At 56.2% G+C, this 27508-nt stretch overlaps 1 protein-coding gene across 2 annotated transcripts in view; it reads left to right on the top strand.

Moving 5' to 3' along the window:
• Positions 1-1408: 1408 nt before the first annotated feature.
• The window catches only part of CMKLR1 (chemerin chemokine-like receptor 1), a 41535-nt gene continuing 15435 nt past the window's right edge, over positions 1409-27508 (top strand). Inside the window, exon 1 of one of the 2 annotated variants that reach the window (XM_045845467.1) lies at positions 1409-1688. The gene's annotated coding sequence lies outside the window, so the exon portion shown is untranslated. Of the gene's footprint in view, positions 1689-4022; positions 4153-27508 lie in introns of those variants that run through there. The other variant, XM_045845477.1, reaches the window with a different exon arrangement.

The following is a 27508-nucleotide window of genomic DNA, read 5'->3' as shown; positions in this document are numbered from 1 at the left end:
TTTCCTCACTGGTAAAATGGGGACAGAAGCAATAACTGCTTCCTGGGGCTGCAGTCTGGGTAGGTGGCCAGTGCTCAGCACGCTGCCCAGCTGTCAGCTATTTTGATGATGCCACTGACGAGGATGTGACGCTGGGACCATGCCGATGATAAGCCAGGTGCTTAGATGGGGACAGAACAAGGGACAAAACATAATCCCTTCCCCGAGGAGTTCCCAGGGCCACGGAGAGGCACCCTTACAGACAGGGACAATATCACATGGGTGCCATGGCTGGGGGGAGCCCAAGGGGCCCAGGGGAGCCCGGAGCACCCCCCAAGGGGCAGGGAAGGCTTCGCCGGAGGTGGTCCCCAAGCTGAGACCTGAAGAGGGAGCAGAAGACCTTTGAATAATAAATATGTTCTTAAGAGAGTTTTTTGAAAGAAAATAATTGGGTAAATGTGGTTATTATAGCTACAAAGTTGAAAATAACCTAATCGACCACCAAGAAATATTGATCGAATAAGCTATGGTGCCTGACTCGTGAAATAATTAGCAGCTATTGAAAGAGGATTTTATATATACATATATTGATATAAAATCATTGAATGAAAACTCAGGTTACAACATGGCCCAGAGGGTCTGACTGGGTCATTGTATATTTATATATAAAATATATGTGTGTTTATGTTTATATTAAAGTGTTAATAATATTATTTATCTTGGGCATCAGGGTTTGGGATGAAAGCAGGATTTATATTTAAATGATACAGGGTCTGGATGTAGTTAAAAGTTCCTGTGCATTTTGCCGGCTAGCTCTCCAGACTTTGTATGTCAGGGCATATTCCAGTTATGCATGTGATGTTTGCTCCCGTGTAACATTTTCTGAAATCAAGCAATGTAATCTTTGTTCATTTGATACTTAAAAAAAAAAAACCCCTCACTGCTGTTCTAATTTACAAAAGGAAAAGAAAGAGAGGGAGCCTATGCATCAGGCCAGGAACAGGGCGGGAAGGGCGCCCGGGGGGGAGGGAACAGCGTGCGCGGAGGCCTGGGGTGAGGAGGCTGCCCAGAGCGGCAGACTCTCCTCCTCACTCTGCTCACGCTCCCCACAGCCGCCGTCTGCAGCTCCTGAGGCCCTTGTGGGGAGCACGGCGCCCCCAGCTGCATGTGCTCCTGGTTTGTGCTCAGACAGTGGGCAGGGCTCCCAGCTGGGCTTGGCCACTGGGGGGTGGGCGGGTCGTCCCCAGCAGGCGTTGCCACCAGCCACCGCCCACCAGCCTGCTCCCTGGCTGGCAAGGACAACTCCCCCCCCACCCCCCCACCGCAGCCCCTGCTCCCTGCAGCTGGCTGCCCCCACCCTCACTCAGGCCAGTTTCCTGCCCCTCCCTCCGGCTCTCCTCCCTCCAGCTGTTTCTCTGGCAGAGTCTGCTCCCATTCAGGACCGCAGCCCCAACCAGCAAGGAGCTCAGGACAGACTGAGGTCCCCCCAGGAGCCTCTTCGGGGATGAGGGTGCCCTAGGGGTAGGGCAGGGGCTGCGCTCTGTGGGATTCGAGGAAATAGAGGAACTGCTTTCTGGGCAAACAGCCACAACCGAAGACTGGTGTGATCGGGAGAAAGAAGTCAGGAAGCACAGGTCTCCTGCACAGCCCCGTGCGGCGTGAAGTCTTGGGGAACCTTCCGGAAGACCTGGGCAGATATCAGCCTCAAGGTACCACGCTTGGCTTTGACACCATCGGAGGGGCCAGGGAAGGGGAATACTTAGTCCAAGAGAGCGGTTCTCTGGCTCTTCTTACAATTTCCTTTTTATTGAAGTGGACGCAGTTCTATGATGATTTTCAGGTTTCCAAAGTCAGGCGTGCTAATTGTTAAAAAAGTGAGATCTCCAGCAGTGTAAAAGCAGTGAGCTCAGCGGTTCCCTTGTTTCTCTGCTCCTGCTCACAACAGCCCCACGAGGGAGGCAGGGCTCCCGGCCCCCCCATTTCCAGGTGAAGAAACTGAGGCTCAGAGAGGGGAGGGCGCTGGCTCCAGGCTGGGGGCTCGAGATCGGGGTGACGCGAGGGTCTGCAGAGCCTACCTCCTCTGTCACGAGCTGTACTGACTCTCAGGGCAGAGACGAAAGAAGGGCCCTCTCCTAGAGGTGGCCTCTCAGGAGCCCCTCTCCCTCCGTCCCTCCCTGGCTCGCCGGCTAACCGACTGATGTTGTTTGCTGGGTGCCTGCGTTGCGCCGGGTGCATGCACGTATGTGACTGTGGATACACACACCCAGTTGTGTCCCCGGTTCTTTGTATTGAATGTATTGAGGGTGATGCAGGTTAACAAGATCCTACAGGTACACACCCTCCAGGTAGAACATTGAGTCTTCCTTCCACTCGCTTTTCCAGTAGCCCGTCTGGGTAGCTTTCTTGTGCTGCACCTCCGGCCGTGAGCTGCCTCGCCCACCAGCCACATCCCTCCACCACACCAGCGACCTCGGGGTGCAGTCGCCTCTTAGCGTGGCTGTTTTCTTGTTTTTCTCCCCCAGGATTATACACAGTACAGACCTGCGAGTGTAGACCTGCAGTGACCACACTAATATGTCATTGTTGGGCGTGTGTTCTTGGGACACCTGTCCAGGGGTGACATTGCTGGGTCCACGGTTAGCCTGTTTTTAAGGCGGTGGGAGGCTTTTGGCCACCCAGTTCCTGAAGGCTGTGCCGGCTTGCGTTCTCCCGGCGCTGTCCTGGGATGAAGTATTCTCCCTGGGTCACGCCCGTTGGTTGCTATCCAGCTCTTAAAGCTTCCCTGATAAGCCCTGGCCGGATTTCTCAGTGGTTTGGCGTGTCAACCTGTGCACCAACATGTCACGGGTTCGATTCCTGGTCAGGATACACAGGTAGATCAGGATGTGGGATGCGTATGAGAAGAAACTGATAGGTGTCTCTCTCTCACACTGATGTTTCTCTCTGTCTCTGCCCCTCCCCCCCACCATTCCTCTCTCTACAATCAACAGACAGAGCTTCCCTGATGGGTAAAGGGAGAGAGCAGGGGGGGGGGGGGGGGGGGCTCCCTCCACATTTCTTCTTAACACTGATTTGCCTTTACGATCATATTGTTCACTCTTCTTTTATGATGACCTTGTTTAAGTCCATTCCCGTTTCTCCTTTCCTGTTAGCTTGTTTATCTTTCTCTTGTTGATATTTAAGAGTTCTTCATATGTGAAGGGTATGAGCCCTTTACCAGTGTTCTCTCTTGAAAATATTCCACTCCCCGCGTTTTCACACTAGCACGGTTTAAACGGGTTAGCCGTCAAGACCAGCTTCGCGCAAAATTACAAGCAAACAACACTTAATAATTAAGGACAGTCAGTCCTCCGTATCGCAAGTGCTGCATCGGCTGATTCGACCAACTGTGGATCAAAAGTCTTTGCCAAAAAAAAACAAGTTTTGTTATTGTTGATATGGGCTCTGTAGTTGGACCTGCAGTGGGTGTACCTGGACTGAACATGTAAGCAGAATGTCCTTGTCATGATTCCCTAAACAATACGGTACAACTATTTACATTACATGCCGTTTACGTCGTATTGGGTGTTATACGTGATCTGCAGGTGATCTGAAGGATGTGCGTAGGTTATGTGCAAATACCCCACCGTTTTATATAAGGGGCTTGGGCACTTGGGATGGTCGTGTCTGCGGGGGTCGGGGAACCCAGTCCCCGTGGGCACGGGAGGGGGGCGGTGGCTGCTCCTTGACGTCTGTCTGTTTACTCCGACCTGTGTGGTTCAGACAGGACAGTGAGACGGCAGTGAGGACAGAGAGGACAGTGAGGACAGTGCTCAGGCCCCGGATCTGCTGTCTCTTTTCACGCAGGCCCTCGTGGCCCTTCTGGAATCCTCCGCTTCCTTTTCAAGACCATCCTCCGCGCAGCTCTTGCTGCCTCCCCTGCTTCCTCCAACTTGCGCACAGGGAAAACTTCTCTAAATGCTTCCGCTGCCGAAATGAACAGGATTGGCCAATGCGGGCCTCTGCCGGCAGGAGGTGGGTGGCTCGGCATTTTCTTCAGAAAGAGGTTTAGCCTAAGCTGGTGATGCACAAGCGGTGGGGCATCAGGCACTGAGATGAGTTACGCCTCTCTCGGTACAGAGGGGCCTTCTCAGGACTCCTCCAAACTTGAGAAATAGATAAACTTCACTTTGGGTAAGTACTTCCCCCTTGGGCTGAGCCCTTCTGAGAAGTCCCCCTGCAACTGGGCCAACGCCTATCTGCACGAGACCCTCCCAGTGCCTGAATTTCCCCTGCCGCGGTGCCTATCACGCTGTGTTGTAATTGCTGGCCCCACCGCCTGTCTCTCCTGCTGGCCCGTGGGGCTCCTTGAAGCCTGAACGGGGTATTATTCTCTCTCTGTCCTCAGTCTCCAGCACAAGACCTAGGATGTAGTAGGTGCTCAGGGAATGGTCGTCACGTAAACAAAGTAGCCAGGCCTCAGTTTCACCATCTGTAAAGTGGGATGAGGGAGCTATACTGAAGTTTCATCTCTTAAATTTCACTTAGTAACTCCTCTGTCAGTGTGCACACCATTCTATCGTGATGATTTCTTGAATCCTCACATGGCTGTATGATAAAGGTACCATTAATATGTCTGATTGACAGATCAGGAAACTGAGTCCTGGAGGGGGCTTCTGTTGTTAGACCCCCAGAGAGGCAGTAGAGCACTGTGGTTATGGGGTTCGGTTCTGTTGGGTGGGTTTGATTCTGGTCTGCCACCTGCCAGCTTAGGGACCCAGAGCCAGTGATTTCTTATCTTCACATCTCAGTTTCCTCATAAAATGGGAATGTGAATAGTAACTACCTCCTAAGATTATTAAAAGGTTAAATGAGATGATACATGAGGGGCACTTAGCAGAGGGCTTGTCATGTGGAAAGGGCTCTATAAACATCAGTTGTTATTCTGTTATCATTTCTATACCACCAATCTGTCTATACCTGTGGCACCCATCTGAGCCCAATAGAAATTATTATTGCTTTCTTTACCAGTGGATTATCGATGCCCAAGTTCCTGCCTGCCGGGGTACAAGAAAACCAAAGGCTGATTTCATTCACTTTGAGCTACGCTGCACAGGTGCAGCTATCACCGCCAGTGCAGAGGCTATGAAGTAGACTCAGGACTTCTCAAAGTGTAACCCTGGAATTACTGCCCTTAGGATCCATAACTATGAGTATTTCTTAAAGTGTCAGTTTTCTGACTCAGAATATCTGAGGATGAGCAGCAGTGGGAGTCTGCATGTTGAACCTGCTCCCCAGATGAGTCTGATGCACCCCCAAACTAAAGAGTCCTCGAACGTCTCCTCTTTTTGCCTTTGCTCGGGTCTCTGGTCTCTTTGCTGCACACTGAGGTTGTTTTTTTGTCCCTTTCTAAGCAGATGTCTATGTACTTCTTGCAAGTCTCCATGTCCTGTGTCAGCAACTGCGGCCAGGAGGCGGGATAGAGAAGAAGTGAAACTTTGCTGGGTTGTACCACAGAAAGGCCGCTCGTGTTAGCAGTCACCCAGCATGCACACTAGGAAAGGGTTTCAAACCACAGAAATACATGAAGAAGTACAACTCGCAAACAGATAAAAGTGGTGTTGGTGTAGTTGAGACAGAGGTGGAGGACGCCAGACCCCAGCTCACTGGACCTCACTCCCTTACAGGGCCTCCAAGAATCATCAGCGCTCTGTGGGGCAGGCTGAAACTTGCAAATCCACTCCAAATTGTCGTGAGACCAAAGTTCTTGACCTTTGCTGCATGTACTCTGTGACCTTAGGCATGGTACTCTCACTTCCCCACCGTAATCATCGGTAAATAAGGAGGTTGAAAGTTGTGTTTGTCTGGGCAGTAGCAGTAGTCACAGCTAGACCAAAGACATGTATGATGGCTCAATAAGACAGACGTTCATTGTAAGGCAAGTATTTCGGAATGGAGGGCGGGGTCCTCTTCCATGCAGTGATTCAGTGGCCCGTCTCAGCCCCTCCCGTCCCCTTGGACAGCGTCACTGATGAAAGCAAGCATGGAGACGGCATGTTTGCTTCCAAACTGCCTTTCACCACAGGTAAGAACGAATCATGTGACCAATCTAGTTGCACAGGATTCTGGGAAATGGAGTTCTAGGCCAAGGTGGCTTCTTCCCAGCTATAGCTGTACACCATGCGGTGGTGGGGGGGGGGGAGGGAGTCGAGTTTTGTGGCCAGCTGGCTGTCTCTGCCCCATATATGGTGGCTTCTTGGGTCTCCCATTCTCTGATTCTAAGTCCCCATGTTCATTAGTCCATCTTAAAGTTAACATGGTGACGATGGACACACAAATAATGTCTCTTTCCTTGAGATAATCCCCATCAAACATAACAAGTAAATCCCTACATTCCAGGCCCCTGAACACGGATTTCCCTGGAACTTGGACAACTGCCACCCTCTTTCCCTTCTAGAAAAAGGAAACAAGCATCACAGTTTTGTTGAGCACAGCACATTCACTGAGCCAGAGGTTTTCATAGCCAGTATCTTGCTTCATCCCCTTGCAACCCTATACTGGAAGGCTTTAGGGTCATCAACCCCCATTTTATAGAGGAAGAAAATAAGGCTCACAGAGGTAAAGGGGTTGCCCAAGGTCACGTAGCTCATGAGCCAAAGAACTGGGCTTTGAAGCAAGGAAACCCTACTCCTGCCGTAGGGTCCCATTCTGTGTGTGTGTGTGTGTGTGTGTGTGTGTGCGCGCGCGTGTGTCTAAGGTAGGGTTTTCTTGGGCTGTACTCCCCCAGCGCTGGGCACAGGGGAAGTGGAAGTGCAGGCATCATTGCCCAAGTCCCTAGCAGGGGTCAAACTTATTGATTACAAGGCAGCGGGGTGGTTGTCCTGGCCTGAGAAAGCCCAGTGTGAGTAAATATAATACCTACTGCCCAGAAAAAAGGAAGGAGATGGTGTATGAGGACATACATTTGGCGTCCGTGGGTCCGGGATGACCCTGAGGTCTTGACTAAGCCAGGCACGGAGTGGGTGCTCGGGATCAACTTCCTGTATGAAGAAACCTGTGGGGGTGTGAAAGCCACGTTAACATGAGAACTTAGGATGAATCAGGCCCAGTTCCTGTTCTCAAGGTCTCCGAGGGAGGGGAAGTGACCTTGGAACACACACTTTCATTCATTCACTCAGGAAAACATTTATTTGTGCCATCTGTGTGTGGCACTCCACAAAGCAGCTTGATGAGATGGACCGGAGTATTTGCCCCGATTTTAGAGATAAGGGAAGTGAGGCCCTGATTGGTTAAGTGACACTTCCAAGGCCACCTGGTGGGACTCACACTTGGGGCTCCTGATTGCCAATCTAGGATGCTTTCTTTCCTTCTGGCTGAGGGGGAGGCCCTAGGCTGGGCCTGGGATGCAAGGAAGGAGGGTTGGCAGCCACTTTGTGCCACTTCTGAACTCTGGGACATGCTGGTTTCAGGTAGAACTAGGAAATTTAGTGAAGTCACTTCTCCTTTGGAACCTCTCTATTTTTGTAGTGATGGGCACAGGCGTGGTAGAGAAAGAGTGGGATTTCTTGCTCTGCTGGGTGGAGCTGGGAGGCAGAATTCTACAGGGTGCTGTCAAAGAGAGATGTCAGTGCCTGGCTGGCCTCTGTTGACAGCAGGACGTGGTCACAGACCCCACAGCCAGCTGCTCTAGAGTTCAGACCCCAGCTCTGCCCCTCAACCTCCTGGGGCCTCAGTGTCCTCATCCGCAGGGTGGGAACAGAATCAGTGCCTAGGTCACAGGGTCGTTGTGGGATTCAATAACTTAATGCATGTAAAGCACTGAGTACAGCTCACGGTCAGCTCAATGAAAGCCTTTCTGGTTTTTTTCTTAAAAGATTATTATTTATGTATTTTTAGAGAGAGTGGGGAGGGGAAGGAGAAAGAGGGAGAGAAACATCAATGTGTGGCTGCCTCTCATGCGCCCCATGCTGGGGACCCAGCTCACAACCCAGGCACGTGCCCTGAATGGGAATTGAACCGGCGACCCTTTGGTTCACAGTCCTGTACTCAATCTGCTGAGCCACACCAGCCAGGGCAGCATTTCTGGTTTTATGCCCAGGAAGGCAGGCATTGAAATTTGCCTTTGCACATCTGACGTGCTGTGGGCATCTGGTACCTGTGACCTTGGGCTCCTAGGCTAGAAAAGGTCATTTTGGTCAGTCTGCTGGCTTCATGCCTCACCCTGGGGAGAAGCTGTGGGCTCCCAGGGGTGGGAGGTGAAGCACCACCCACCACAGACACCCTCTGGTAATCTTGGAAGTACCAGCAGCTGACTCAGTAGGGTGGTCAACTGCTACCCAGGCAGAATGCTGGAATCGGTTCTGCTTTCTTGGGGTACATGACTTGGGTCCTCTGATCCCCAGCCCTGGGCTCATGCTGAGAGCAGCTGTTATGCAAGGAGGTGGGTGAGTGGGTGGCTGATGCAATACTCAACAGCTAGCACACTTGGTTTTTCCTTCTGCAAATCATGGGTCAGAGAGGTAGGAGGCGAGAGAGGGTGTGATGTCACCGGGCAGACCTGGGGTCTTGTCCTGGGCTTGGCACCCACCCCCAGGGTGAGCTCCAGCAAGTCCCATCACCTTTTTGAGCCTTAGTTTCCCCTCACAGGTGTTCAGAGAGGGTCTGCAGGGCACCGGCAGTGGTCTGGGGTGGTGAGGAAGGGCAGGGGACATTCAAAATAAGCGCGTCCCTTGTCATGTGAATTTGTTGGAATGGCACTCAGAATCTAGGAATTTCTGGATGTGAGATGACGTTGAGAACTCAGATAGCCAGTGTATGAGTGTCCTGTTGCTGCTGTAACAACCACCATAGACTTTGTGGCTTAAAACAACGCAAATGTATTATCTTAACGTCCCGCAAGGTCGGAAGTCCAAGGGCATTTCCCTGGGATAAAAGCAAGGTGTCAGCAGGGCTGCGCTCCTTCTGGAGGCTTCAGGGGACCATCCAGTCCCTTACCATTTTTCGTTTCTAGAGGCCGCCCACACTGGTTGATGTCTGGTCTCTTTGTCCACCTTCACAGCCGGCAGTGGCAGGAGGAGTCCTCTCGCACCGAATCTCCCTGACTCTCCCGCCTCCCCCTTCCATTTATGAGGACCCCCATGATGACGCGGGGCCCACCTGGATAACCCAGGCTAATCTCCCCATCTCAGATGTGATCCCCTGACGGGATCACATCTGCGAAGTCCCTTTTGCACGTCAAATGACATATTCTCAGGCTTCCCGGGTTAGGACAACGATATCTTGGTGGGGGGTGGGGGATGGGGCGCATTGTTCTTCCCCCCACAGTGAGGCATATCGCAAACACTGATCTGCCCACATCTATTGGGTTCCTGGCTTTGGACCCCAAGAGCTCAGATGGCCACTCTCGTTCATATAGTTGGCTCAGCAGGGCACTGACCAATCACAACAGACATGGATGTAAACAACCAATGAGGCTCTGCCAGGGTGTACAGGGCGATTGTCACGGGCAACCAAGGCCCCAGCCTATAGCGTCATCGAGGCTGGATTGGAATCCCCGCACCACTACTTACAAACCCTGCGGCTCTGAGCAAGAGTGTTCTCATTGGGGAAATGGGATAACAGGGGCAACGCGCTCCTCACAGGGTGGTGGTTAGAGGAAAGGAGTGTGCCCGAGGTAAGTGCGGAGCAGGGTGCCTGGCACCCGGTGAGGGGCTCCATGTGTATCGGTGATCCCAGTGCGGTTTTGTTTCCTGGTGGGGCCTCTCTGTGGGGATTCTAGGTATGAGAAGCCCCTGTCTGTGCTCCAGGCTGGGGAGGAGTTCTAGCCTGGCTCATGGGCTGCAAGGAGCAGAGCAGCTTCCCGTTCCCTCGTAGGAAGAGGGCTCATTGTGGAGGACGGGCGCCTCGTGGGGGGCGGGGGGCGGCTGTGCCAGCTGCCCAGGCAGGCCTGTGTTCAACCGGAAGGTTCTCAAGATCCGAGGTGGCTCCAGGGAGGGTCATTTCGGTCCCCACAGCTGTGAGACCCTGGAGCCCTCTGTTGTGCTATTTAGCGTGGCTCAGTTTCCTCCAACTCCGTCTCTTTCTGAGCTTCTCTGTCCACGCCTAGCCTTGCTGCTGAACGCTCCGCCCTCCTCCCTCTGAGTAGCCTGTTTAAGCAGCCCGGGGGGACCGCATTACTGACTCACTTAGTCTTGCCAGAGTTCCCGTTGGGTCCCTAATGAGGTTCAGGTTTCCCTCTGATGAGGAGCTAATCCCCTCTCAATCTGCAATTCTCATTTCCTGCAAGTCCAAGAAAGCTCTTGAACTGACATTGTATTAAGTTGACATTGACCTTGGCGTTATCTAGTCCAGGGATAGAGTTCTATACTCCTCACTCCTGAGCCGTGGCAGACATCACGGATTCGATCATGTCTCTGGCTGAAATGGAAATGTTTCTGTAATTTCTCCCCGTGTTTCAAATCATCCCTGAATGTGCTGGTTTGAAACAACGTGCTTGTTTGTGATTCTGTAATTGGGTGGAGTTCTGCAGGGACGGCCCATCTTTGTGCCAGAAGGTAGTGGTGGGTCGATCGGGGGCTGCGTTGAGCTGGGGGCTGTGTTCGGCCGGGGCGCTCAGGGTGGCCTCACATCCTGCGGGGACTCATGCTGTTTCTGTCCTTGTGGCAGGGCTGCTGGGACCTCTCTGCCTGGAGGCTCAGGGCTCCGGGGCCGTGCAAGCAGAAGCTGCTGGGCTTCCTGAGACACAGGGCTGGGACCAGCACTGCCTCCCTTCTGCCACATTATGTGGGTCACCGCAGGTCACCAGGCCAGCCCAGATTCGAGGGGAGGAGAAAAAGAGTCCACCCTCTTGATGAGGGGAGTGACATGTGTTTATCGATAGGGGTTAGAGATCACGTGAGCGTCCATCTTTAAAGACGGTCTGCCAACCGGACGTGGCCTTAAAATCTGATCGATGACAATGATCATCTGAGACAATTATTTGTCATCCCTGAGTGTCTTCGTCCATTCGGGCTGCTGTAACAAAATACGACAGCCAGGGTGGGTTCTAAAAGGCAGAAATTCGTCTCTGACAGTTTGGGAGGCTGGAAGTGCGAGATCGGGGTGCCGGCACGGTTGAGTCTAGCGAAGGTCCCCTTCAGGGTTGCACACTGCTGACTTCTCGCTGCGTCCTGGAGTGGTGGGAGGGGCTAGGGATCTCTCTGGAGTTTGTTCATAATCCCATGAATGAGGCCTCCACCCTTCTAACCCATTCACCCTCCGGAGGCCCCACCCCTTAACACCGTCACATTGGGGGTTAGGACTTCAATACATGAATTTGGGGGAGAGCACAAGCCTTCAACCATAGCGCTGAGCCTGTTTCCACTTCCGTTTTCCAGATGGAAAAACTGAGGCTCAGGAGGTGAGAGGGACTCGTTTAGAGGAACAGAGGAAGGTGGTGAGGGAGCTGGGACACAGCCTCCACGCACTCCACCAGCACTTGCTGAGCACCTACTGTGTGCCAGGAGTGTGGGGTCCAGGGAGAGACAAGCCCTGCCCCCAGGGGGCTCCCTACTGAGCTCAAAGACAGGCGTGTGAACAGAGTGGGGCTCGTCGAGCCGGAAGCATGGCTTGAGCATGCACGGGGCCCGTCTCTCCAGGCACACAGGCATGTGCGGCGCTTCCATCCATCGTCTGCTCAGTGCGGTAGGTGAGCTCTGGGCCATTTGGACTTCAAGCCGGTTGTTACATTTGTTACATGCACTTGAGTTAGTGCCTGCCTGGCGCATTCAGGATGCAAGGTGCTACAGGAACAAAGAGCAGGATCGGGAAGCCAGGAAATAACCTTGACAAGAGAGTGTGGGTTTGAGCTGCTTCCAAGGACGAGCTGGCCCTGAGTGCTCGGAGGAGAAATTGGCCGGAAACAAAAGATATTTCAGGCGGGGAGAGCAGCATGAGCAGCGGTTTTGAGGCTGGACGAGGAAGGGGTGTCTGCTGTGGTGGGTGGACGCAGGGAGGGGGCCGGAGGGAGTCTGGACAGTCTGCAGGGCCTCGAACGTCCCACCCAATTTTCCGGGTGGCCCAAGGCACCCCGTCTCACCAGACCAGCATCCTATTGTCCCCAGGCCTTGTCCTCTCCAAACTCGGTGCTTAAACTTGAACATTTGGACAATGGAGGATTTCAGACAATCTAAGCTAATTGAATTGGAAATTTCAACTTGGCAGAGGGCATGTGGCTTTGTGGCTTTATCTCCTGGGTTGTCTGCTCCGTGAACCAGCTGGGAGAAGAGGATATTTCTTTGCAATGGTGGTTTTTGGGGCTGAACAATGGGTTCCCTCCCCTACCACGTCCAGGCCTTGCTGACGGAGGTTGGGAGGAAACGAGGGGTCTCTTTCGGGGCGAGAGAGCACTGATGCAGGACGGCACCTGTGGTTGGCCTGTGGCCTGTTTGCAGGGGGAGACAGACTTCCGGACTGCCCGCTGGGCCAGGCTGCGTGTGGAAGCGCCCAAAGCCTCCCTCGGGGGTGGGGGGCGGTGACTGACGTCAGGAGCAGGGCCTCAGGGTGTGCAGACAACCCTCCGTCTGTCTTCCGTCTGTTTCTGACCGACCGCACTCCCAGGTGACTCTCCGACAGTCAGGATTTGGGTCGTGAAGACAAAGGGTGTCCCTGGAGGAAGAACGGAGCGGCGGCCGCCCAGTGCAGGGAAACGGACACGCTGCTGCCTCACGGACCCGATTTGAAACCCATTTCTGTGGCGGGTGGGCTGGGGGACCTCGGGAAGGTCGCTGACCTGCTCTGAGCCTCAGTTGCCTCCGCTGCAACGTGGGGGCCGTGAGAGGGCTTTCCTCCTTGGGGCAGAGTTGTGTGGCTCCATGGGAGCATGCGTGGCATGGAAGTAGGGCTGAAACCCACAGTGTGGGGGGCTGGCTCCAGCGGCGGGGCAACGGTGGGCACCGAGAGGCTAAGAAGTGCCCCTTGTAGGAGGTGCCAGAGTCGCAGCTTCGCCCGAGCCTGCCCCTCCGTTTCCTGCGGCTGGGCGGAGGAGGCCTGGATCGCTGGCCTCGCTGCTCCTGGGGGAAGCAGGGCCCGTCCGGCCTAAATGGACCTTTCCTTTGCTGTTTCGCTCTCCCCTCCTGTGAAGAGCCTCAGCCGTGAAGGAAATCGGGAACGGGACTCTGGGGAAGGTCAGGGGCGGCTCCCCGGGGCCTGGCTGGGAAGGTGCCTCCCACCTCCCTGTCACCGATTCCTGGCAGGCCTGGGAGAGGACGTTCGTCAGGCTGGGGCCCTGGGCCTCCTCCCTGTCCTGCTGGGTGGCCTCTGATCCAGGCGTTCGCTCTTTCCTTTCTTTTTTCATTTAACTGATGGGGGTGACACTGGTTAATACAATCACGTAGGTGTCCAGGCTTTGTGTTCGCTCCCCAGCCTTGGCGCTCTCCCAGCCCCGGCGTCTCGTGTTTCCGGCGGTGCGGTCCGGGGCTGGGGGTCGGGGGGGAGGGCTGTGGTGTCCCAGGGTTCCTCCTCCAAGAGCTTTCTGTGCTGAGTCCACGGCTTGGAGGAACAGGTAGTTTCCGCTCGCAGGTCCTGGCTGCTGCCCAGTCTCACTTCCTGCCACCGTCAAAACTGTCTCTGGGGCCAGCCGCTTGTCTTGGAAGGGTCACGGCAAACTCTCTGGAGACGTGGGAAGTGGGGCCAATGGTCCCACGTGACAGCCGAGGACACGGGGCCCAGAGCCAGCCTCCCAGTCCGCCTTCGAATGCCCCCTTTCCCCAGCGCTGCCAGCGTCTCGCTCTTCCTCCGGGTCCGCAGCCCAAGGATTCGGTGTGAGTCACACGGACCTGGGCTCAAGGCCTGTGTCCCTGGGTGAGCAGCTGGGTGATCCCCCGTCGGCCGTTCCCTCCCAGCCTCAGTTTCCCCACTTGTAAATGCTGTGAGTGAGGGTGATGCCAGGGTCGTCTCCGCCTGGTACAGTGAGGAATAAATGCAGTGACTGTTAGAAAGAGCTTCCTTTGCAGGCCCCTGTGAAGGGAGCGGGCTTTAGGCTTCTGGGCACTTAAGATGGGGTGTGTGCGAGGGCCTTGGTAAGAAATTTCTGAAGTGAGATTGAATTTTTTTTCTGAATCCTCACCTGAGGATATGTTTCTTGATTTTAGAGAGAAAGGAAGGAGAGAGGAAAGGAAGGAGCCAGAGGGGGTGGGGGGAGAGAGAGAGAGAGAAATATGGATCGGTTGCCTCCTGTATGTGCTCTGGGGGGGGATTGAACCCTCAACCTTTTGGTGTATGAGATGATGCTCCAACCAACTGAGCCACGTGGCCAGGTGGCCAGGGTGAGATTGAATTCTTTATTTTTTTAAGATTTTATTTATTTTTATTTTTAGAGAGGGAAGGGAGGGAGAAAGAGAGAGAGAGAGAGAGACATCAATGTGCGGTTGCTGGGGGTCATGGCCTGCAACCCAGGCATGTACCCCGACTGGGAATCGAACCTGCGACACTTTGGTTCGCAGCCCGTGCTCAATCCACTGAGCTACGCCAGCCAGGGCCTGAGATTGAATTCTTTAAACGCCCCTTTCCACTCAGCCTCTGGCATGTTAGCAGCCATGTTTTCCTGTCCAGGATGCAGCTCAGAGAGGTTAGTTGCCTGCCTAAGGCCACACAGCTTGTAACAAGGGAAGACAGACTCCTGACATGGGGCTGTAGGCTCATCTTGTCTGCCACACGGGCTGTTCCTGTTCTCCCGGCCCCTTTGTCTGGAGCCCACCCACCCTCCTCCTCTGTGATTTCCAGACGCACCCCATCCCCTGGGAAGCCTGGCCTCAACCCATTGTCTTGCAAGAACCCAAGCAGTCCACTCTTTCCCGCCAAGGCACTTACAGCTGGTGAGCCCTCACAGGGGTGGGGGTCGGTGAGCAGGACGTGCCCACAGTGGTGACTGCTCGGCCACGGTGGACACGAGGTGCGGGAGGCCCTTTGGCCAGGGATCGCCCCGGAGGCCGGCGAGCTGCAGCCTCCCTGCTGCAGGGCCCGAGCTCGGAAGTCACTGAGTCAATTCCGCAGGAGAAGCGTGCCGTGCCGGCTTCCTCACACCTCCAGCGGGGCCTCGCCGTTCCTCCCTTTCCTTGTAGATAAAGTGGCCGGATTGGGTGGACTTTTTTTCTTTCACGTGTGTGACGAAGCGGTCCATCGGCAGAGCACAGACAAACAGGGCAGACTGTGGAGGCACGTGTCGCAACCTGGGCACACCCCGAGTCTGCGGCCCGCCCGCGAGCCTGCTGCTTTCCCCCGGAGCGTGGGGGCGGAGGTGGTTGCCCCGGCCGTGTCCTTGGCCGTGGATGAGGAGCGGAGTCCTGGTACCCTCTGCTGAAATGGCAAAACTGTCATTTCACTCAGGGGGGTCTCCTCCTTTCTCGGGTGGGGTGGGGGGCTGGGAAAGGGCGTGGGGAGAGGATGGGGCATGCAGGCTGGGTTGGCGTCTGGGAGAGCGCGTCTCATCGAGGAGGGAGGCAAGCTGGTGTGCGGCCGGGAGCTTCTGCAATCTGACTCCTCGGCTTCACTTTCCTTGACTTCCGAGCCGGGCAGCCCCGGCTTCCTCATCCGTGAGGTGAGAGTGAGGATGGCAGCGCCTCACGGGATGTGGGGGAGGAGGGGGCAGATGGACCTAGGGGAGGGCAAGTTTTGTTTATCTCTGGGTTTTTGGTACTCGGCACAGCCGGTTGTTCAAGGAAAGACTCTAGAATCGGGGACGTTGGGCTCGGGAGTTCACGAGGGGAATGTGCTTAGCTCGGCCCGGCACTCAGGAACTGTGTGGTGCTTGCTATTTTGTCACCTGCTGTCCCTGTCCCTAGGAACAGGGCGGGGAGGGGGGTCCTGAGTGAGAAGTTTTGCCTCTTCGTGCCTGCGCTGTGTGGCTTTGGGCAAGTGGCTTCGCCTCGTTGGGAGGTGTGGCTTTTTAAACTGCATCAGCTCCCTCTTGGGTGGTGGCAAGGATGCAGGGGTGACATCCCTGGCGCCTCTGTCCCCAGGGCAGTGATCACCTTCTGGAATCTTCTGAAAGGCTCTTCTGTGTGTCATGTGGCTCCTCCATGGGTGGTGGTGGCCAGCTCCTTTCTCCCCTTGGGTGTCACATGGAAATGCTGGTGGGGGGTGGGGTTCTGGGTATGCCCCCAGACCTGGGGTGCAGAGCAAGGCCACGCTGCAAGGAGCTGGGTCTAAGGCTGGCTGCCTGGCTCCTGTCTTCCCCACATACTTCCTGAGGCATGACCCCTCCTCGGTCTCTCTTTCGGAGCGGCCGGTGCCCTGAGCCCGCTGCCGGCTCCCAGACCTCGAGTGGAGCATCTTTAGGAAAAAACCAGGCACTTCCCTCTCCCAAGGGAAGGGACCTCGAGGCCCCATGTGCCAGCCAGATTCTTGGTGGCTTCTTCCCTGGGCACCAGCTATGGTCAGAGGCGATTCCTCAGCTGGGGTGGAGGGCTGGTAATCAGGGCTGTTGGGTGTCTGGGGCAAAGTGAGGGGCAGGAAGGACCCAGAGGGCTGACGGTGACGGTTCCCATGAGTCGGCATCTCTGTGGTTGCCGGGGTCTCTGCTCTGGCTTCACCCCTCAGCGGGCAGGGAGTGGGGCTCAGAAACCTGCAGCAGCGGCAGAGAAGTGGGGAGGAGGGAGACAAAGGCTCCTCTGTCAGCCACTGGGGGCCTGGCCTCAGGGAGGCGGCTGGGGAGGGGCCAGTGCTGGGAAGAGGCAGATGAGGACTCGTGCCTGGCACCTCGTCACCGGCCGGATTGATTCTTCCTGAGCAGTGGGTGGAAAATTACTTTGGCTCCTTTCCTGAGGGGCCGGGAAGGCTAGGGCCAGGTCACGGAGGGGAGAGGTTTCTCCACATCCCAGGAATGTGATCCTGCTTTATTTTAAAACAGAATAAAAGCTGAAAGCAGCCTCAAGGGGTGGCTGCTCGGGGCCGCCCGAGGCCACCACGCCAGCTCCAGGCCACGGCTCGGCGCCGGCTTGGGCTCTGGCCTCTGCGGTCAGGGATCAGACACCTGCCGGCTGGGCTGGCCAGTCCCTGGCTTCCTCTTGGCGAACCCTCGGGGTCTGGATCTGCCTTTTGGGGCTGATGAGGGGCCCTCGGGCAGAAACCTGCCTCCTTCACACTATAAATGGTTTCGTCTGGCTGCAGAATCCGCCCCGATGCTTGATCCCCACGAGGGCCCGTGACTGGCTGTGGGCTTCCTTTGATAAACATGGAAACCAAGGCCCAGGAAGTGGGACGGCTGGGACAAGAACCAAGTTCCCCTGACTTCCTGTGAAACTCTGTACCCGGGACGTGCCCTGGCTCTGCGGGAACAGACGGTCTGAGTGGCTCTGAAGCGTTTTTTTTCTGATAGATGAAAACAGAACAGCTAGTGCAAAGGGAGGGCTTAAAACTTGTTTGCTCATTATAAAGGACAAGGGCGTGAGTGCCCCAGATGCTATTTAGAACGAGTGGGAAATGATACACACACAGAACGATTGCTTCTAGCATTGTAACACACACACAATGCTGGAACACACCAGCAACAAGCCAAATGTGCATCCCTCAAAAGGAATTATGGCAAATCCAGCATGGAATACTAGGCAGCTGTCAAAAAGGATGGGTGCTATTTTTATATACCAATAGGAAACCATCTCTAAGGTATGTTGGTAGGTAAGAAAGACAAGTTGCAAAATAGTGTGTATAATTGATTGCCTTCCGTGCAAAGCAGGAGAGAAATTAAGGTACACATTTGTGTTTACCTGAAGAAAGTCTGGAGGGAGACACGAGGAGCTAATGAAGGGTGACGGGTGTCGTGGGCACTGGGTGGAGGGTGGCAGAGTAGAAGCAAAGGTTTGCACTGTGACCTCTTTATGGTTTTAGAGGGTCTTGAACACCACCAGTTAGATGGAGTCGTGCTGCCTAGTCAGACATTCAAATTCAAATGGCCACGTTGGAAGTGTGAACGAATGCCCGTAAGTATCATTGTGAAGTATTATTATAAACTCGCACGTCTATGGCTTCCAATGCCGTCATGCCCTTGACCATCACTTGAACACATTTGGGATTTTACACCTGCTTTACCTGACTCCAGCTTCCTTGGCGCCCCAGGGAGGAGGTTCCTTCTGATCCACTTGGAACCAGCATGTGACTCGGGGCCTCCCTCCTGTGACCTTGTCCTCCTGGTGGCTGGGAGGTGCTCCCAGGGTCCCCCGTGGGTGGTCCAGCCACTGTCTCGTTCCCAGAGAGCCCTGGATGAAGTGTCTGTGGGAGAACAGCGTGTTCTTGTGGGCTCCCCCTGGGGCTGACACCCCCACGAGCAGAGAGATACTTTAGAGAAGGCAGTGGCTCACACCTAACGGGACTTCAACAATCTGCCTCTCTCTGCTGGGACCTGCCCCTACCGCACCCCCAAACAGTCTGTGTACTAAATAACACGTCGTTTCCTGTTAGAATTAACCAAAGACGCCGGCGTGTGCTGGTCAGGACGTGGTCACCAGTTGCCACCTGGCTCTGCCTTTCCATCCCAGAGTGAAGGCCCCTCCCATTTCCACTGGGGTTGCACCGGGCCCCTCATTCTTGGCTCTGTCCGGGGTTGGGGAACGCCCTAAGGCTGCCCTGACTATGTTCTCGGATGCACGCACATGCAACGGGAAGCACCCCCGTGCCTGCCCCCTCCACTCTGCCGTGGGCCCCCCGGGAAGGATGATCAGTCGTGGGGTCGCCCCGCTGCCCACTCCAGAGCACGTCCATCAGGTCCTCCTGAACTTCCTTGGAAACTGGGGGAAAGGGGCCTTTCAGCCTCTTCCTCTTCCTCTCCTCCGTCTCCCTGTCTGTCTCTGGGACTTTGTGTCTGCTCTGCCTTTGTCCTTTTTCCTCACTCTTGCATCTGCTGCTGGTCACTCTCTGTCATTGTGTCTCTGTCTCTGTCATTCTTTCTCTTCTGCATGCCTGCCTCTCGCCGCCCCTCTCCCCCCACGTTTCTCCGTCTCCTCTTTCCTGTCTGTTCTCCACCGCCCTCCCATCTCATTCTGTCTGCACCTCGGAGGGGCAGCCTCTCTTCCCTCCCTGCTCCCTCCTCCCTGCAAGATCCCCTTCCCCACCAAACCCTGACATTCTGGGGCTCAAGGTGGAGAGGGCCCTTCTCCCAAACCCCCCAGGCCTGAGGGGCAGGGCCGGCTTCTTGGGCATGACACCAGGGCAGCCACGTGGCCCTCGGAAGGGCCTGCCCCGGGCTGGATGCTCTGCAGTTACCGTCTTGAAATTCTTAGTACTTTCCAAGTAAGGAACCTGCCTATTCCCTCCGCACCAGGCTCCACCAAGGCCTCGGCAGGTTCACTGACGGCTGTGAGCTTCCTGGGAGGGACCACAGTGGGGCTGAGGTGCAGGGACCGTGTTCCAGCCCCGTTCCTGCTTCTCGTCCACCCGACAGTGGCCACCGCCCGGACGTGCCTCCAGCCCCCAAGGCACTCGCTCCCACTAGGGGGTCGTCCTTCACCAGCGGAAGGTGGTGGCCAGATTCACTCCCGTTTTACGGATGAGGCGGAACAAGATGCAGAGGGATCAGGGCACTTGCTCACAGCTGGGGTTCCCGGGGAGCAGCAGGCCCCCCTTCTGCCTGGGAACTAAGGCTCAGCCTTTACATCTGTGAAAGAGAGGCGATGAGAGAAGCTGTCCCCGTGCAGAGCCAAGGACGCCCCAGTCCCGGCAAGTTCCTAACACCAGTGCCTGGCACTCGGCTGCCTTTGTAACCAGTAGCCCGGCCTCTGTAAGCCTCAGTTTCTGCATCTGCCAAATGGGGACCGTGGTGGTCGCTGCCTCATGGATATTTAATGGCACGGATGAGTGCTCGGCACAAGGCCCAATGTAGGTGGGCGGGCAAGGTCAATATCAGGAGCTTCTATCCCGCTGGCCACCCACCCTCTGAGGCGGAGGAAGGAGGAGTGACCTGTGAGTAGCAAAGCCATGTGGTTTATTGTCCCAACGGGGCCCTTTCAGAGGAAAAGGGGCACTCTTACTACATATGCCAGGACGGGAGGGGTAGACCGCACATAGGCTTGCTCTACGTGTGGGTCACGCGTGTCCGTGTTGGCATCAGAACATGGAAACGGACAAGCGGGTGTCAGGGAGTGAGCACCGGGACACCCCAGGCCCGCCCCCAGCTGGCGGAGAGCGCGGCTGCGTTCTAGCATTCGCCACGGGGAGTCGTGTCCCGCTGCTAACAGCACGGAGACGCCACGCCAGGGAGCGCGTCACGGCAGCCACCTGGCCCGGGCCCTCCGCCAGATGTTCTGGAAATGTCTTCAGATTAAGCCAGCAATGCATCCACCTGGATGTCTAGACTGAAACACATAGTCACTCCTTCCCTGGCACGTCTCGGAGCAGTGGGGGCAGTGCCACCGGCTTGTGGGGACGGCTGTTGTGTTTGGGCCGCCTCTTCAAAGATCCAGACCCTCGAGGCTGCGTCCACTGTCAGGATGTCACTGGGGGTGCCGGTCCCCGCGTCACGCCGCTCCCCCTCCACAAAGCTCCGCAGAAAGCTCTGCTCCGGGGTCCGGGCAGGCTCGCCATTCTCCGGAGTGGGCTTGTTTCTAGTGGGTGAACGGCTTCTCTTTCCCAGCCTAGGAGTCTGGAGGTTTATGGTGTGGCCCACCCATGTGAAATATTTAGGACATTACTTATTGTCTGCGTTTCTTCCCTCTGCCTTGGCTCTGCGTTCTGTCCCCGCCCGCATTTCCCCTCCTCCTTTCTCTCTCTTAATCTACGTTCCCCCGGATTCATGAACCTCTTTTGAGATTCGCTTTTCCTCCCTTCGGGCCCAAGCCAATATAGACACAGCTGCGAGCAAAAACATTGTGTAGCACCCCTCCCCCTGCCCAGGGAGGGCGGCCCCACCTGGGCAGCGGCCAGAAGGCAAGGGGTTAAGGCTGGCGCAGAGGAAGTGCTGGCCGAGGTTACAGTGAGGAAGTAACCCCAGCTGCCTGGGGAAGGAGGTGACGGCCGGCTTATCCTGTGTGACTCCAGGCAGCTGGGCCAGGCTTGAGGTGAACGCAGGAGGTTTGCTCGACAAAAAGAAGAAGAAGAACTTTCTAATGACTTGATGGGTTTTTCTACGAGTTCTGCTGGTGGGGGTGGGGGAGGAGAAAGAGGGTGACCTGCTCTGGGAAATTGGCCAAAACTAGAGGGAGTTTATTTATGATGACTGTGTTTCTGAGCGATGACTCGGCTCAGGGGACACCTGAGAGGAGGTCCCAGACAGAGGGGCCCCCTACCCCCCATTTCGAGGCGACACTGGACTCAGAAAGGCAAAGTGGCTGGTTCGCCAAAGGGCAGCCTTCACGGTGCCTGAGCGGTGCTGTCTCGTGCTTGTCTCTGCCCGCCGAGGAAGTGAGCCCCACCAGCCATGGCGCTTTGCCCACAGCACCTGGGCACGCTGCAGACATTTGTCAAATTAATTAAATGAAAAAACAAAAACAAAAACAAAGTTTGTGATGGAAGAGCTAGGATTCAGACTCGATGTCCTCTGACTCAAGAAGTAGCTCTCTTTGCTTTAAAACAGTTTCATTTATTTATTCTTAGAGAGAGGCGAAGGGAGGGAGAAGGAAAGGGAGAGAAAGATCAATCGGCTGCCTCTGCCCCTTGCATGTGCCCCGACTGGGGACCCACTATCCAGGCGTGGGCCCTGGCTCGGAATCGAACCAGTGACCTTTTGCTGAGATGCTGCCCGACCAGCAGAGCCACACCGGCCAGGCCAAGATGCAGCTCTCTTTAAACACAACGATCAAGGGGTGCTTTTGCTGGGGCCAGAGCACCCACCTGCCCTGATTTGCCTAGAACGTTCTGGTTTGCCCATTGAAGATCCCGCCCTTCAGGACACCCCAGACCCAGTTGCCCCCTACGGCCTGCAGATGCGGGCTCTCGTAATCTTTTCATCGACCCACTTTTCCGGTGGGGAGACGGATTCCGTGGCCCAGGGTTGCGTGGCGAGCCCAGGGCCGGGCCGGGCTGGAGCTGGTGCCCGGCTTTGCTTTCGGCTGCACTCAGCTGCCTTCCTTCTTCTGTGCCACAAGGGTGCCAGAACCTTCCATCCCATGGCCTCTCCCGCAACAGCTTTCAGCATTCCGGACTTCCCTCTGGGCCTTTGCTGGCTGTGTTTTCTCTTGAGAGCCAGGGGACAATTTTCTCAGCAGACCCTTCCTGGGGCGAGGCCTGAGCTGTGCCCTGGGAAAGGTGACGGCCCAGGGTTGGGGGGAGGAGGGGGAGGGTGGCCGGTCCCTGCTGCCCGGCGCCTGGGAACAGGGCGGGATCTCACATTCCCACCGACCTGGTTGCTGGCAGCCGAGCCAGCCTTTTCGTCAACTGCCTGGGCTGGAGCCAGGGAATTCCAAGGGGCCAGAACCTGCCTGCGTGCCCGGGGCTGCCTCCTGGGCACGGTGCAGCCGGGACGGCTCAGGGCTCCTCGGTCTCTCAGGGCTCCACCTGGATGGACGGGCCCCTGAGACCCCCTGCTTGTCCCAGAGCCCAGCGAGTGGCGGCCGCCCTGTCCGGGGCGGGTGTGTCGGGTCGCTGAGGGCTCTCTGAGGCGGGACCGTGGATGTGGGCAGCCCTGCCACCCTGCCCAGCCCCGTGCGTGGGTGGGGGCCATGGGCACAAGAATGCAGGGCTCTGCCTCTGGTGGGGTCCCTCGTGGGCAAGCCCCAGAATGTCAAGGGCAGTCATGGTGATGGAAGATGTGGGCCCTGGTGTCAAAACAGCCCAGGTTCACTGTCCCCTCTGCCCCTTCCTAGCTGTGGGATGTGGGGCCGGTGGCTTTGCTTCTTTGTGCCTCAGATTCCACATCTGCAAAATGGGGATGAAAAGACCCATCTTGAAGGTTGTTCTGAGTGGAGGCCCTGGGTGCCCTGTGGACCCCTGAGGAGTGGGGGTCCGTGCCATCGCCCCCCGCCTCTTGGGTTCTGTGCCTCTCACCCGTGGCTGCACCCAGGACCCTGGGGTGGCTGAGGGCTTCTGGGTCCCCACGGAGGAGACTTGCTGGTGAGACGTAGGGCCACCTTGGGGAGAGGAGGGAATGCCGCCTGTCGTGAGAGGGGCCATCAGCCCATTTAGGCAGCTGGGTCCAGGAGGATGTGGGCCCTGGACCGCCACAGATCTGAGTCCTGCTCCCACCCGTTAAGTGGGGACACTCACTGTGTCCTCCTGGAGTGGGGGCTCGTCAGGACACGGGGACGCGAGGGAGGCCAAGCGCCCCGCCAGACGCCCGGCACGTGGCAGCGGGATCATCTCCTTTCTCTTGGCAGGTATGGCTGGGCTGCCAGCTCTGCCTGGATTGGTGTGGCGTGCACAGTGAGGCTGGGGGGAGCGGAGGGGACCAGATGGGACCCCCTGGCAGAGGGACCTGTAGGAACCAAGGCTCAGGGCCCTCGAGCCACTGGGATACAGGAGCACAAGGCAGTGGGTTGGTGTGGAAGCACTGGAGCTCCGAGGTTCCCCCTCGGTGACCCCTCCCTGACCCCAGGGGGGAGCTTCCTGTGAGCCCTGCAGCCCTGTCCTGGGTCAGTGACCCCAGGTTGCTGACCTCACTCGAGCTGGCCAAAGGGAAAGGAGACCAGTGTTCACACCCAGGGGACCTCCCTTCCTCTCCGCAGCTTATCTCCACCCGGTCCCCACCCTGTGCTGCCCCCCCCACCCCACTCCAACACCCGCGCCCTGGAGCTCTGTAGGCGGGGTCACACCCACAGCCCACAGACATGCTTGCAGACTTTTTTGTTTTCACCAACAGTGAGATAGCAAGAACCGGGATCTAGTCTAAACACAGTCTGTATGCCATTACTTAACCCCAGCACAGTTCTGTGTAAGAGGTACCCTTGTATCCCCCACATTTCAGATGGGGAAACTGAGGCACAGGGTGGCTAAAGAATTCTACCCAGCTCCCACAGCTAGCTGGGATTAAGCCCAGGCAGCCCGGCTCCCAAGCTGGATGCTTAGTTCCATTTAAGCAAAGGCTTCACATCCACCAAGGCTCAAATTTCCCCAAGAAGCTTCCCTGATTTCCCCAGCCACCGTCTCTTTGCTTTGTGCAGAGCCAGGGCCACAGACCCAGCAACTCACAGGGCCGGCAGGAGACACCAGTGACTAACAGAGGCATTACTCACTTGCACAAAGAACTACATGCCCTCCCGTGAAAGTGGACATGCTAGCCGGATTCATCTTTCTGTCGCCGGTATGCTCCTGCTTCTATAGCAGCGAGGCCCAGGGCAAGCTCCACAGCGGCTGGCAGCCGGCGCTTTGCACCTGCGTGCCAGTGGGGATGGGGCCACCTCCCCCCAACAGCATCTAGCAAAGAAGGGTGTGGCACCCAGAAGGTACCCCCTAGCTGCTTTTTAAATAGGTGTTTGAATGCACGGACCCATGCGGCTTCTGGAACCTGTCACACCTGCCCCTGCCTCAGGGCCTTAGCACTGGCAGCCCCCCCCCCCCCCCCACCTGGAGCACTCAGGTCTCCACCTGAGCTCGGTCACCAGCTCAGAGAGGCCTTTTCTGAGCGCTCTGCTGAAAACAGCATCCCCTCTCGCATCGCTACGCCCCATTTCACTCGATATTTTACTGGTAGCCCATGTCACCACCTATTGTCATGTTCACTTCATTTTTCAGCATTTCAGAGTTCTTTTTTTTTTTAAAGATTTTATTTATTTATTTTTAGAGAGGGAAGGGAGGGAGATAGAGAGAGAGAAACATCAATGTGTGGTTGCTGGGGGTCATGGCCTGCAACCCAAGCATGTACCCTGACTGGGAATCGAACCTGCGACACTTTGGTTTGCAGCCCGTGCTCAATCCATGGAGCTACGCCAGCCAGGGCTCATTTCAGAGTTCTTTAATCCACCTGCTACGCCTCAACACTTTACCAGCGTAACCTCCTTTGACCCTCGAAATAGCCCTGCGAGGGGAGCGCTGCTGTCCCCCCTGCGTTTCAGGCAGGGATGCTGAGGCACAGAGCGGCACAGCGGCTGGCCTAAAGTCACACAGCCGGTGAGGGCCAGAGCGGGGGTTCAGCCCAGATGGGCTGGCTCCGGAGAGATGTGCCTTCTATTAGGGTTTGTTACCCGTTCTTCCCCATGGGAATTCCAGCCCCTCCAGGGAAGGGACATGTCCCTTTGTTCCCTGCTCCATCCCCAGGGCCTGGCCCCTGGCCTGGTGCCTAATAGGTGTTTCCTAAACATTTCGTGGGAGGATGGAGGAAGGAAGACAGGAGGCTCAGAGCACTGGAGGGCAGAATCCTTGGCTTTCGAGCTTCCCCCTAGCCGGGCAGCATCAAGGCCGCCTTGAATTTTGTCAGCTTCCCCAAGGGTTTGAGTCAGCCTGTCTGAGAGAGGCCCCCTCCCCCTCCCCCTCCCTCCCCCTCCAATGGGGCCTCTGTTTTCTGACCTCTCCCAGGCGAAGGTGCCAAACCACACTCCTGGAGCCCCGGGCCCACGCTGAGCACACTTCCTCCCATGACAGGGCCGAGGGGGAGAATGTTCCAGGCTGGAGGCAGGAAGTCTGCAGAGCAAGATGGCCCGGAGCAAGGGGGCTGCAGGGCAGCTGGTGCGAGGGGTGGGGCGGGGGGGAGCTGGGCAGGGCTGCCCTGGGCCAGATGTGCTCAGGGCCTCAGCCCTGCTCCAGACGAGAGCAGGGAGGACAGCAGAGGGCTGGGAAGGGGACCGATGCTGTGGCCTCCCGGCGTCTCTGGTCTGGCCAACGTTCCCTGACGTCAGACTCGGTTCTGAGCAGTCCCGGAGAAGCCGGTGCCCTGCGGAGTCCCCCTTGGACCCTCCAAAGTGGGCCTCCCAGAGGGCGCGGCGGGAACACATTTCCCGATTTCTCCTTTCCTAATGTTATGAATAAGTGGTCGTGAGTGTGACAGGCACGATGTCAAGCTCTTTGCCAGCTTGTTTTCTTACATCCTCACACCTCTCGGGGACTGATACTACTGAGGAGGCATCTGAGGCTCAGAGAGGTGAAGCAACCTGTGTGAGGTCACACAGCCTGCAAGCGCTGCAGCTGGTATTACCACCTAGCCCTCGGTGACAGTGACATGATTCTAGGAAAAATGGGGTGGGAGGGAGGAGCCAGAAGCCCCAGGAGCTCAGGGTTCTACTCACGGCTCACTTGCTGGGGAACTTTGGGAGAGATCACAGAACTTGTTTGAGTCAGTTTGCTCATCTGGGAAATGGGAAGAAGGGGGAAGCAGCAGCATCTGAGACCCTACAAGGGGCAGGCTGCTTTGCTGGGTGCGTTGCATCAGTCACTTTCCTTCATTGTCTCAGTGTGGCAGGCCATCTCTGTGTCCCAGAGAGGCTGTCTCCTTATTACGCTTCAAAGCCCGGGGCTGACAGAATAGCTTGATGTCAACTCAGGGGCTGTAATTGAGTGAAACTGCCTCGCACAGGCTCTGGCAGAGGATGTGGGGATGCCAGGGAGGGGGAGGGGGCTGTGCTGGGCTGCGGCAGTGGCCACTGCTTCCTCCTCCACAAGGGCAGCGTGTGGTCTGGGAGGGGGAGGCCGGGAGGGGCGGCCAGCTGTGGCCCGGTTCCCGAGCCCGCTCGCTCGGCTTCCAGACGCCCTCCAGGCTGGTCTTTGAGCTCCGCTGGTTTCCGGAAGCACAGCCCTTTGGTTTGGTTCAGAATCTGCAAACTGCTTGCAACCTGGCTTTCTTCCCACTGTGGGGCAGAAAAGCTGCTGGTTCTTACAGATGCGTCTCTGATGGTTCCACGCAAACATTTGCTGGGAACCGACTGTGTGCCGGGCACCGTGTCCATCTCTCTGTCGCCTGACACGTTCATGATGACACAAGAAGCGAGAAGGAACATCGGCCCAGTTTTACAGATGGGCACACGGAGGCTTGAAAAACAGAGGTCATTTGTCCACGTTCACTGGACTCCCACGTGTGGGCTCCTGTGGCCACCAGGGAGCTTGGAGAGGGGACAAGTCTGAAACAACCTCGTCACAGCAAGGACCCCAGACCTGCTCATGGCATGGTGGTAGGGAGACTTGTAAGTTAACCTTGAACCTTTAGCCCAGAGATCTCAGACTTGCAAGTGGTTCCAAGAGATCTTTTCATCCAGACCCCCTGACGTGCTGAAAGGAAGGTTTTATTATTGCCATTTTATAGGGGACTTAACGACGGCTCAGAGAGGTCAAGCAATCTGCCCAGGGTCACACAGTGTGGCACTGAGCCAGGCTCTGTTTTTCTTGGCTCAAGGCAGGGAATAGGCAGACCCTTGGCCCATTCAACCATGCCATTTTTTTAAGGCTGGAAGGGGGCCTTTGAGACCATCAACTCCAACCTCTTTGTTTTACAGATGGGGAAACTGAGGCCGCAAAGGATCAGGAATTGATCTAAGAACATTTGCCAAGTACAGCCTGTAAAGTATAAAAGAAAAAGCACTCCATTCTCAATCTGGATTCAAACCTCACCTTTGCCTCTCAGTAGCCACGTGACCTTGGGGAAGACTCTTAACCTCGCTGGGCCTCGGCTACCTCAACTCTAAAATGGGCATAATAATCCCACCATCCCACGGGGCTTGTGTGAGGT

The sequence above is a fragment of the Phyllostomus hastatus genome, unplaced genomic scaffold (genome assembly GCF_019186645.2).
Source record: "Phyllostomus hastatus isolate PE091 unplaced genomic scaffold, TTU_PhHast_1.1 phas_contig_1162, whole genome shotgun sequence".
In the NCBI taxonomy this organism is placed as follows: domain Eukaryota; kingdom Metazoa; phylum Chordata; class Mammalia; order Chiroptera; family Phyllostomidae; genus Phyllostomus; species Phyllostomus hastatus.
The sequence above is the reverse complement of the archived record's forward strand: the minus strand, read 5'-3'. Positions and strand labels throughout refer to the sequence as shown.